A 12,412-nucleotide genomic window follows, 5' to 3' on the forward strand; every position below is an offset into this window, starting at 1 on the left:
ATATAATTGCTCCCTTCTACTCTTCAGGAATTATTTCGACTGTCCATATGGTAGATATTAATAGCTTCGAAGCACCCATCGACGTCTCATCCCCCAAGCGGAGCATCTCAGCTGTGATATCACTACCTACTGAAGACTTCTTGTTGGGGATTTACAGCATTGTTAATTTCTTCCTCTGATATTTCAGGAACTTCCGCTCTATCAAACTCGACCCATATCTATGCTGCCACAGCTGTTGGAACACCATGACTCAGTAAGGTCTCAAAGTTTTTTTTTTGTTTTTTTTCCATAGATTTGCCTGCTCTAGCGGTTGTACCACTTCAAGAGTCCCATTCGTTAGAGCCAATGTATGTTATCGGTAGATACCTCTGCGAAGCTTGAAGTCCAGCAAAAAGAGCGCGACGACTTTGTCTCTTCGATTGCTACCAATAGACGTTTATGGCGTTCCCGTTTCTTCTCCTTTACGAGCTGATCTGTGCTACGCTTCGCCTCATTAGCTATCCATGCATCTTCCGAAAGATTTTCCAGCCTTTTAGCTTCTTCAGTGATCTATCTATACAAATTTCTAACACATTTCACAGAAACAAGGTTTACTTCTCCCTTTTGGTTATAAAACAAGCTCTTCATTTGCGCTCACTAGAACTTCATTCGGTAACGCCAATCACGCACCTTCCACGTTGTTAGGATCCTCCGATGTTGTGAGTTATTCTGCAGTTTCACTTTGATAATGCTGTGTCACTTCTACATCTTTCATTTTATCCTTGTCAGAATTACTTCGCCACTTGATAAGGCAGTCTCAGACGTAGTTTGACTACCACCAAAAACTGATCGTATTTCATATCTGCCCAACGAAATGTGCATATATGTTCGCCACTTCCATGATGTCCTCGTTCAACTAGATTTAATTATAAAACTATTTGTAGCGGGTACAAAATAAAATATTTTCTAGCGACAGAAAGAGCACACGTAATCATACAGTGGTAAAACAACAAGCCAAAAAAGACAACATGTTGTTAAAACTGCAACCTAAGTCGTACTTCAAAATCCTATCTATCTACGACACTAGATAAAAAACAAAATAATCACACAGTAAAATTTATTGACAATATGCTTACACATTAGAAGCCTATTAGACGACGATATTGCACAGTATAGAGCCTCAGATACCGATACAAATAGGAAAATGTGAAATCTCAAAACCAAGATAATACTGTCGCAGTGGTGACAAAGAAAACTTACCGAGAAAGTAAAAAAGTTAAATGGAACAGAAATGTAGTCGTAAGTATGACGTGTAATTACGCGATAAAACACTTCTAAATATAACCAAGAACAAAATATACGATGTAGATAAATGAAGGTCGCAACAAAATGATTAGCTTAAAACAGGCCATAGTAAATCAAGGTTTTACAAAGACGATCTTGGCTGAGAAGTTGCATTCCTTCAGACTGAATACTGACACATCGCCCATTTCTACTCAGTATGGGCAAGTTATAAAAGAAATTATTCAGGTAGTGAAGGGAGACGAAAATTTAATAGTCATTGGTGACTGAAATTCGACAGTAGGAAAAGGGAGAGAAGGAAACATAGTAGGTTAATATGGATAGGGGCCAAGAAATGAAAGAGGAACCGTCTGTTAGAATTTTGCACAGAGCATAACTTAATCATAGCTAACACTTGGTTCAAGAATCATAAAAGAAGGTTGTATGCATGGAAGAATCCTGGAGATACTAAAATGTATCAGATAGATTATATAATGGTAAGACAGAGATTTACGAACCAGGTTTTAAATTGTAAGACGTTTCCAGGGGCAGATGTGGACTCTGACCACAATCTATTGGTTATGAACTGTAGATTAAAACTGAAGAAGCTGCAAAAAGGTGGGAATTTAAGGAGATGGGGCCTGGATAAACTGATTAAACCAGAGGTTGTACAGAGTTTCAGGGACAGCATAAGGGAGCAATTGGCAGGAATGGGGGAAAGAAATACGGTAGAAGACGAATGGGTAGCTCTGAGGGACGAAGTAGTGAAGGCAGCAGAGGCTCAAGTAGGTAAAAAGACGAGGGCTAGTAGAAATCCTTGGGTAACAGAAGAAATATTGAATTTAATTGATGAAACGAGAAAAAAATATAAAAATGCAGTAAATGAAGCAGGCAAAAAGGAATACAAACGTCTCAAAAATGAGATCAACAGGGAGTGCAAAATGGCTAAGCAGGGATGGCTAGAGGACAAATGTAAGGATGTAGAGGCTTATCTCACTAGGGGTAAGATAGATACTGCCTACAGGAAAACTAAAGAGACCTTTGGAGAAAAGAGAGCCACTTTCATGAATATCAAGAGCTCAGATGGAAACCCAGTTCTAAGCAAAGAGGGGAAAGCAGAAAGGTGGAAGGAGTATATAGAGGGTCTATACAAGGGCGATGTACTTGAGGACAATATTATGGAAATGGAAGAGGATGTAGATGAAGATGAAATGGGAGATACAATACTGCGTGAAGAGTTTGACAGAGCACTGAAAGACCTAAGTCGAAACAAGGCCCCGGGAGTAGACATCATTCCATTAGAACTACTGACGGCCTTGGGAGAGCCAGTCCTGACAAAAGTCTACCATCTGGTGAGCAAGATGTACGAGACAGGCAAAATACCCTCAGACTTCAAGAAGAATATAATAATTCCAATCCCAAAGAAAGCAGGTGTTGACAGATGTGAACATTACCGAACTATCAGTTTAATAAGTCACAGCTGCAAAATACTGACGCGAATTATTTACAGACGAATGGAAAAACTGGTAGAAGCCGACCTCGGGGGAGATCAGTTTGGATTCCGTAGAAATGTTGGAACACGTGAGGCAATACTGACCTTACGACTTATCTTAGAAGAAAGATTAAGGAAGAGCAAACCTACGTTTCTAGCATTTGTAGACTTAGAGAAAGCTTTTGACAATGTTGACTGGAATAATCTCTTTCAAATTCTAAAGGTGGCAGGGGTAAAATACAGGGAGCGAAAGGCTACTTACAATTTGTACAGAAAGCAGATGGCAGTTATAAGAGTCGAGGGGCATGAAAGGGAAGCAGCGGTTGGGAAGGGAGTGAGACGGGGTTATAGCCTCTCCCCGATGTTATTCAATCTGTATATTGAGCAAACAGTAAAGGAAACAAAAGAAAAGTTCGGAGTGGGCATTAAAATCCACGGAGAAGAAATAAAAACGTTGAGGTTCGCCGATGACATAGTAATTCTGTCAGAGACAGGAAAGGACTTGGAAGAGCAGTTGAACCGAGTGGACAGTGTCTTGAATGGAGGATATAAGATGAACATAAACAAAAGCAAAACGAGGGTAATGGAATGAAGTCGAATTAAGTCGGGTGACGCTGAGGGCATTAGATTAGGAAATGAGACACTTAAAGTAGTAAAGAAGTTTTGCTATTTGGGGAGCAATATAACTGATGATGGTCGAAGTAGAGAGGATATAAAATGTAGACTGGCAATGGCAAGGAAAGCGTTTCTGAAGAAGAGAAATTTATTAACATCGAGTATAGATTTAAGTGTCAGGAAGTCGTCTCTGAAAGTGTTTGTATGGAGTGTAGCCATGTATGGAAGTGAAACATGGACAATAAATAGTTTGGACAAGAAGAGAATAGAAGCTTTCGAAATGTGGTGCTACAGAAGAATGTTGAAGATTAGGTGGGTAGATCAGGTAACTAATGAGGAGGTATTGAATAGGATTGGGGAGAAGAGAAGTTTGTGGTACAACGTGACTAGAAGAAGGGATCGGTTGGTAGGACATGTCCTGAGGCATCAAGGGATCACAAATTTAGCATTGGAGGGCAGCGTGGAGGGTAAAAATCGTAGAGGGAGACCAAGAGATGAATACACTAAGCAGATTCAGAAGGATGTAGGTTGCAGTAGGTACTGCGAGATGAAGGAGCTTGCACAGGATAGATTAGCATGGAGAGCTGCATCAAACCAGTCTCAGGATTGAAGACCACAACAATAACAACATGGGCAAGTTGCCTAAATGATACATTTAATTTTCTGTACGCATATTTTTCATCCATGTAACTCATTTAAGTAGTATTATATTACAATATTAAATCTACGTTACAAATTACGAAAGTTAATAAAACCGTGTAGAAAAAAGTTGCAGAAATGCAGTTTTTCTGATGGAGAGAGGGTGGTGGGATATATCTTTGACAGTTCTGCGAAGTGCGCAGAATCACGCCGGTACGACTCTGTACTTGTTGTATTTTATGTGTAACTAGGAGCATTTGTGACAGCCATATATAAAAAACTTTCATCTGTAAGCATATGCCATAGCATATGTTGCGTATTACAACACTGGCGTTGACACTAATGAATTGCAAACAAGTAACGATTTATATTTATACAGCCTCGTCTATATGAAACAATATATACCTTACGTTTTGTAGGTACAGTGTTTTTATTTTACTACGACCTTTGAGGGATAGTACTAAAGAGTACGTTCACAGGTATGGGGCATCACTGTCCGAATGTAATACGAGGGTAATCCCAAAAGTGAGGTCTCCTATTTTTTTGGAAGTACGGAACTCTGTTTGTATGGCAGTTGGTCACACTGTTATGAAGAGGGCCTCACGCACTGTGTGTAAACATGCGCACACCGCACTGAGGCGCTCAGTCTTGGCTTGGCACGCATTGAGAATGGAGCTCCCGTTGGATATTACCGCCAAGTGCGAAACGCACGCAGTTATTCGGTTTTTGGACGCAAAGGGCACTGCGCCGATTGAAATCCATCGCCAATAGACGGAAGTGTATGGTGAGTCGTGCATGGATGTCAAAAATGTTCGTAAGTGGTGTAGAGAGTTTGCAGCTGGTCGGACTGAAATTCACGACGAACAAAGGAACGGTAAACCGTCAATTTCTGAAGAGACAGTGTTGAAGGTTGAGCAAATCATGCGTGAAGATCGGCGGATCAGCCTGGATGATCCCTGCACGTTGGTTCCTGAGGTTTTCCGAAGCACCACTCACAGAATTATAACGGAAACATAGAACTACCGGAAGGTGTGCGCAAGATGGGTGCCACGCATGCTGACTGAGGACCACAAGCGGCAACGAGTTGATGCTTCCCGCGCATTTCTTCACAGTCTTGCATCCGAGCGGGACAACTTTCTGGACTCAATTGTCAGGGGTGATGAAACCTGGGGATAACACTTTACACCTGAGACCAAGAAACAATCACGCCATTGGCAGCATCCTTCTTCGTCAAAGCCGCGGAAATTCAAACAAACACAGTCTGCCACTAAAGTCATGACAACCGCTATTTGGGATCGGAAAGGGGTATTGCTGGTCGACTTTATGCCCACTGGGACCACAATTAACGCTGGCAGGTACTGTGAGACTCTGAAAAAACTCAAATTGCCCAATTCAGAATCGGAGAAGAGGAATGTTGAGCAAGGGCGTACACATTCTCCATGACAACGATCGCCCACACATTGCTCTGCAAACCGTTGCTCTCCTGCAACAGTTTCAGGGAACATAATCACCCACCCACCCTATAGTCCTGACTTGACGCCCAGTGACTATCACCTGTTATCCAAGTTAAAAGAACATTTGGCCGGGAAGCGATTCAGCTCCGACGACGAGATGAAAGAAGAGATTCATAACTTTCTGAACAGCATGGCGGCGAGCTGGTATGGCATGGGCATACAAAACCTGCCACAGCGTCCACAAAAATGCATCGACGGAAATGGTGATTATATCGAAAAATAGCTAAATGTTCAAACTGTAAACTGACGTAAACCATTGTAGAAATAAACAGGTCTATTTACTTACAAAAAAAATATGAGACCTTACTTTTGGGAATATCTGCTACATAGCTACATAAAAGATAGGTTACAGTTTCTTTAGAGAAAATATCGGTCATAGTGAACCTATAATACGTAGGAATATAATTACATGCTTAGTATGTTATTACATGGTAACAACCACAAACAATGAAAATTTTTGCAATAAGTGGTGGCTCCAATCACATCAAACACTCGCCGAAAAAACAACAGTTTCATCAGAGTACAACTAATATGAACCGACTAAATGTTTTACAATATAACAGACACAATTTTCGTCGCTTATATAGACAGACAGAGCATTAAAAAAGGCACTGTAGCAATTAAAAGCCTAATTCATAGAGCAAGCTCGGCGCCTTGTATTCCGTAGTATTAAACTGTACCAGTAACATGGATAAGTACATTTTGTTACTGCTATGCATATTGTTATTGTTACTGTATATTTTGATACTTCAAACGCAGTCAGCAAGCCTGTTCTATGCACAAGACTTTTAATTGATACAGTGCGTTTTAGTGCTAAGCCTGTCTAAATATGCGAGCCAATTGAATCTGCAGCCTGTTTCCTTTGTACTCGAATACTGTGTGACAAATGTACACGACAAACTGTCAGGATCATTATGCCCATGACCTCAGTCGACTCAGAACGTTGCAAGCACACTTGGTGGGCTCCTACTGGTCTTCCCGGTGTGTCACGGATCCGATGTTGCCCAACCACAGCATAGTCTGTGTCGTTGACTCGCTGTGTTTTTCCCTGGATCTCGAAAGTCTTATACGTTGTGTATATCATTGTACTCAGAATCTCGCAGTCTACGTTTCATATACATTTACGTCCGCCCCGGTAGCTGAGTGGTCAGCGTGACACTCAATCCTAAGGGCCCGAGTTCGATTCCCGGCTGGGTAGGAAATTTTCTCCGCTCAGGGACTGGGTGTTGTGTTGTCCTAATCATCATCATTTCATCCCCATCGACGCGCAGGTCGCCGAAGTGGCGTCAAATCGAAAGACCTGCACCAGGCGAACGGTCTACCCGACGGGACGCCCTAGCCACACAACATTTCCATTTATATACATTTGAAGACGTGGAGCCCTTTCCCCCTACCTCCCCACCTCCATCCTCTTCTGTTTCAATTTTATGTCCCATTTACATTTGTTACCCATACTGCTTCTTTGTTGTAGAAAACTTTTACCTACACAAACCAGCTTTCACTACTTTGCACAGTCTTGATACACAGGTCGTGAAATTATATCACTTGTCCCACTGTACCCACTTCTTTTTTATCGTCAGTTCGTGGGTCCTCTTCTTCCTACTATTATTAATCGCTGCACTGGATATAGGCAAAACTGCAAGATACTGCGTGTTCTAGCACTGTGTTCTTGTATGACTAAAATGTTCATTATGAAATTTGGAATAGTAATAATTTTTTGCGTGGACATGGAGCTAAAACAGCTATTCTACACATTGAATGGAGGTAGCTCGGACCTAAACAAGTAACAACGTCCAGTAAATATGGGCTCTAAAATGCATACCTGAATAGTTATGAGCACCTTGAGTACTTGTTCCTTGTTCATCTTCACTACTGTGAAGCACATCTCTTCTTCTGCAAGGTTTTGGCTTTCCATATTTTGAGAGATGGTAGTCTGGACCAAAGAAAGGAAAAAATGACGAGTGAACATGGACTCCAAAATGCATGCCTAAAGTGCTATGAGGACTTGTTCATCTTCGCTGCTGCCAAACTCATCCCTTGCACTGCACAAGTGTCCATAGCCCTCAAGATATGCATTTTAGAGACTACGTTAACTAGAATTTTTTTCTTGTATTGGTCCATGCTACCACATCTCAAAATACGCAATACTTCTTTAACACACTGTATTTTAGTAATTCGTAGTTAGGTTGTCTGTATATCTTGTACATAAGAATAAGTACAGTATTATTCCATTTTTGCAAATGAATTTTATTTTCTTTCTTTAGCAGACATCTTCGTCTAATAATTTTACACATCTTCAGTGATCTGTCTCCACAATGTTCCGCATGTGATGAAAATTACTGAAGATGCCTATAAAATTATATGAAATGTGTTTCCTTCAGAAAGAATGAAATATAGATGTACGTGTGACGTGCAACACTTGCTCTTATTTCCAGCATGAAAGGCATTGAACTAGTAAACTAACATGCTTGATTCCAAATATGACTTCTCATCTCCATTGCTACTTAATATATTTGATAGAGTTGAGGGTGTACAATATACTTTTTTCAAAACGATGATCCAATTGGTTAATGATTCTTTGAAAGGGTCATTGTCATTAACTGTTAAAGCTTCTAGGCTGCAATTATCATAGACAAAAAAACATACATAAAAAACAACATACAATCGTTCACACCAGGGTAAAAAGCAGCTTGTAAATATCACTTTGCGTGGGAGACAGGAATCTGTAAATTTTTTTTTTCTTCTGTCTTCTATCTAGTTTGATGAGTCCCTTTCCTGTGTCTACCACCTCATCTAAGAGTAGCACTGATACAAAACGTCCTCGATTTACTGCTGTATGGATTCCACTGTCTTCCTCCTCATTTCTAATCTTACAAGCTCTTCAGCATTCTTCTGTAACACCACATCACCAACGCTTAGGTCTCTTCTTTACGGTGTTCCCATAGTTCCTGATTCACATCCATACAATGCTGTGCACCAGACGTACTTTCTCAGCACTTTCTTCAAGTTAATGTCTATGTTTGACACTGTTGGACTTCTTTAGTGATGATCTCTTTTCCCGTGCTAGCCTGCTTCTTGCATTCTCCATGCTTCATCTGTCATAAATTATTTCGTCTCCAAGGTAGCAGAATTTCTTCACTTCTTCTACTACACTGTCCCCAATTTTGATGTTAAATTTATGGCTAATATCATTTCTGTTACTTCTCATTATTTTCTATTTTCTTTGGTTTACTCTTAGCCCAGTATTTTGTACTCTTTGGAGCATTCGATTCAAGATGTCCTGTAATTCTTCTTCACATTCACTGATGATAGCAATGACATTCTTCGTCTCTTCATGTATTTCCGCTATTGGTTTTTCGGTGTACAAGTTGAACCATTTTTAATTCGTCTCTTTTCTCTTGGTCTTCCAATCTTATTGTTGTTGTAGACTGTATGTTGCCCGTTTTTTCCTATAGCTTATGCATATTTTTCTGAAAATTTCAAACAAATTAAGTACTCGAATTTCGTTTCTGTCTTCACAAATACTATGGAAATCTTGAATTTCCTTAAGTCTTGCCTCATTTATAACGTCAGAACTTCCGGTCTGGTGCCCTTACCTTTCCTTAAGTCAAACCAAGCTCCATCTAACAGACTTTCTGTTTTCTTTTCCATTCATCTACATATTAGTCTTGTCAGGATCTTGGTTCTGTAGTTGTCAAGCTGATTGTACGATAGTTCTCACATTAATCTGCCCTAGTTATCTTCGGAATTGTGAGGATGACACTTTTCCGGAAGTGTGACGGTATGTCTAATGTCTAATGCCTAATCACTAATTTCAATAGTCGTTTCATTGCCACTAACCCCCAATGATTTTAGCTATTCTGATGGAATGTTATCTACCCCTTTGCTCGCAAGTTCTATTGGACATTATAAAAACTGCGTTAGTAGTCCTATGAACCTCTAGATTGACCTAGCAGTCCGATTTTTTTTTATTTTTTACTTATTTATTTAAGTATTTATTTTAGAAACAGCGTAGGAACGTTTAGCTCAATAATAGAAGGCTCTAATATATTTTCTTGAGGTCTTTTTGGACACAACTATATGCAGCCCAAGGTAGTCTTGCCCTCTTTGATACAAGAAACAAATTGACACACATTACAAGTTAATGTGCGTCCTAATCAAACAGTAATTTTAATGAATACAGGTTGGGTCCTCGCAGTCATAGAGAGGTTAAACAGGTCATATGACATCCAGAGCATTAAGAGTGAAAGATAGAACATGTGTTGTAAATCATTTTCTTAAATGTATTGTACTCGTAATAGTACATTTGTCGTATTTCGAAAGTATATAATAATGAAAATCATGCGCGAACTAAAGTGGAAACTAATACTCGAAAAAAGAAGAACATCCGTTGATTACAGTGAAAAATTTGAAAGAAAAAAATGTATTGAATTGGGGTTACTGTAGACAATACTTCTGCGCTAAGGTAAGGATAAGCAATAAAAATGAATATGAGATGAGTTGGGAACAGATATCATATACAGAGGATTTTTTCATATAATATTTAATATCAAATGTTCTTTCCTCGTGCTTGGAATAATAGAGAATTGTGAAGGTGGTTCGATGAACCCTCTGCCAGGAACTAAAATGTGATTTGCAGAGTATCCATGTAGATGTAGATCTGACAAGAAGCCGTAGAACGTTCGGTGAACTTATACAATATTTCCATTGCGTTACAGACTATACAGATACTAATGATCCTATGATAGTTTATCTATGGTAATATAAACATGTACTAGGGCCGGTTCCCTACATCATGTATAGGACGAGGCAGCGACAAAATACGCGGAAGACATTAAGCGTCACCTTGAACCTGTGGAACGTGCACCCGCTGGTGTCTTCAGCCGCAGCGCGATTTCATCAGACCCCCAAAACGCATTCCTCTGTTGATGACACAGGCCGTTGCCCCGGCAACAGTCAATTTTCGGATATTACGGCGTCGCGCTAAACGTCAGCGCATGCGCGGACCACGAGACCTTACCTTGCCGCCTGCGGAGACTTCAATGTAAGGTCAGGTCAGTAACCTCCCTCTCCTTTTCATTCGTGCCGATCGATGCTCATGATCAGTGCTTAGTGTGTATGTGTGTGTGTACGTGTGTGTGTGTATGTGTGTGTGTTTCTTGAGTAGCTGCTGGAATAATTCGCTGACAATTATATTTATCTCTTGCAACAGACATGAAAATTTCTGTAGATTTCTTTCTCCTCCTTTCATATTCCACTTTCGCTGTTAGTGATGCGCATTTCTCTATTAAAAGCATTTTAGAATTCGAGAATTATGTCATTTAAATTTACAGTAAGTCGTTGAGATAATTTTAACTATCACTATACGGTTAGCAACCTGAAGAAATTATAATAATTAAAAGAAATAATATAAAAATATGAAGAATAATATCTCCTCGACATTGAGTATAAACAACGTATACCTTTAAAGTCCATCAACAATCTTTATTTCTGCTTTTATTGTTTGTTTTAATTTTATTGCTCTATGCGTATATGGGAGCAAAATACCTGCTTCAGGACTTTAAAGTCTATTATTGATGTTCTGTTGAGGCACTGGTACCAGAGGATTAAAGCATCTTGTGGCAGGGAGAGGGAAATGTATCAGTCGACAGGAACAAGTGCAGAGCCTGCAATAGTCGCACACTACAAAAACTACTCAAAATTATTAAGAAAAGTTATTAAAAATCAAGGAACGTCCACATATTGTCAGAAATCAGTATTTCTGATAACGAACTTAAGGCTATATGAAATATGCCTTTGTCAAAACCCCTCTTTAAGAAAGGTGATAAGAGAAATGTCAATAACTACCGACCTATTTCACTGATAACGCCATTTTTCAAAATTTTTAAGAGGTTGGTGTATTCTAGAATTCTTGAGTAGCTGCTGGAATAATTCGCTGACAATTATATTTATCTCTTGCAACAGACATGAAAATTTCTGTAGATTTCTTTCTCCTCCTTTCATATTCCACTTTCGCTGTTAGTGATGCGCCTTTCTCTATTAAAAGCATTTTAGAATTCGAGAATTATGTCATTTAAATTTACAGTAAGTCGTTGAGATAATTTTAACTATCACTATACGGTTAGCAACCTGAAGAAATTATAATAATTAAAAGAAATAATATAAAAATATGAAGAATAATATCTCCTCGACATTGAGTATAAACAACGTATACCTTTAAAGTCCATCAACAATCTTTATTTCTGCTTTTATTGTTTGTTTTAATTTTATTGCTCTATGCGTATATGGGAGCAAAATACCTGCTTCAGGACTTTGAAGTCTATTATTGATGTTCTGTTGAGGCACTGGTACCAGAGGATTAAAGCATCTTGTGGCAGGGAAAGGGAAATGTATCAGTCGACAGGAACAAGTGCAGAGCCTGCAATAGTCGCACACTACAAAAACTACTCAAAATTATTAAGAAAAGTTATTAAAAATCAAGGAATGTCCACATATTGTCAGAAATCAGTATTTCTGATAACGAACTTAAGGCTATATGAAATATGCCTTTGTCAAAACCCCTCTTTAAGAAAGGTGATAAGAGAAATGTCAATAACTACCGACCTATTTCACTGATAACGCCGTTTTTCAAAATTTTTAAGAGGTTGGTGTATTCTAGAATAGTATCTGACCGGAGCAACAGTAACATTCTCAGCAAATCACAGTTTGGAATTCAGAAGAGTTGGTCTACTGAGATGGCCATTTACACAATCATTCACCTAATTTTACAAGCATTTAATAAAAAGACAGCTCTGGTTAGTATTTTCTGCGACCTATCTAAAGAATTTACTGTGTGAATCACAATATTCTCCTAGATAAATAGAACTTTTATGGGACTAGTGGTACAGCAACC

The sequence above is a fragment of the Schistocerca serialis genome, chromosome 9 (genome assembly GCF_023864345.2).
Source record: "Schistocerca serialis cubense isolate TAMUIC-IGC-003099 chromosome 9, iqSchSeri2.2, whole genome shotgun sequence".
Taxonomy (NCBI): Eukaryota; Metazoa; Arthropoda; class Insecta; order Orthoptera; family Acrididae; genus Schistocerca; species Schistocerca serialis.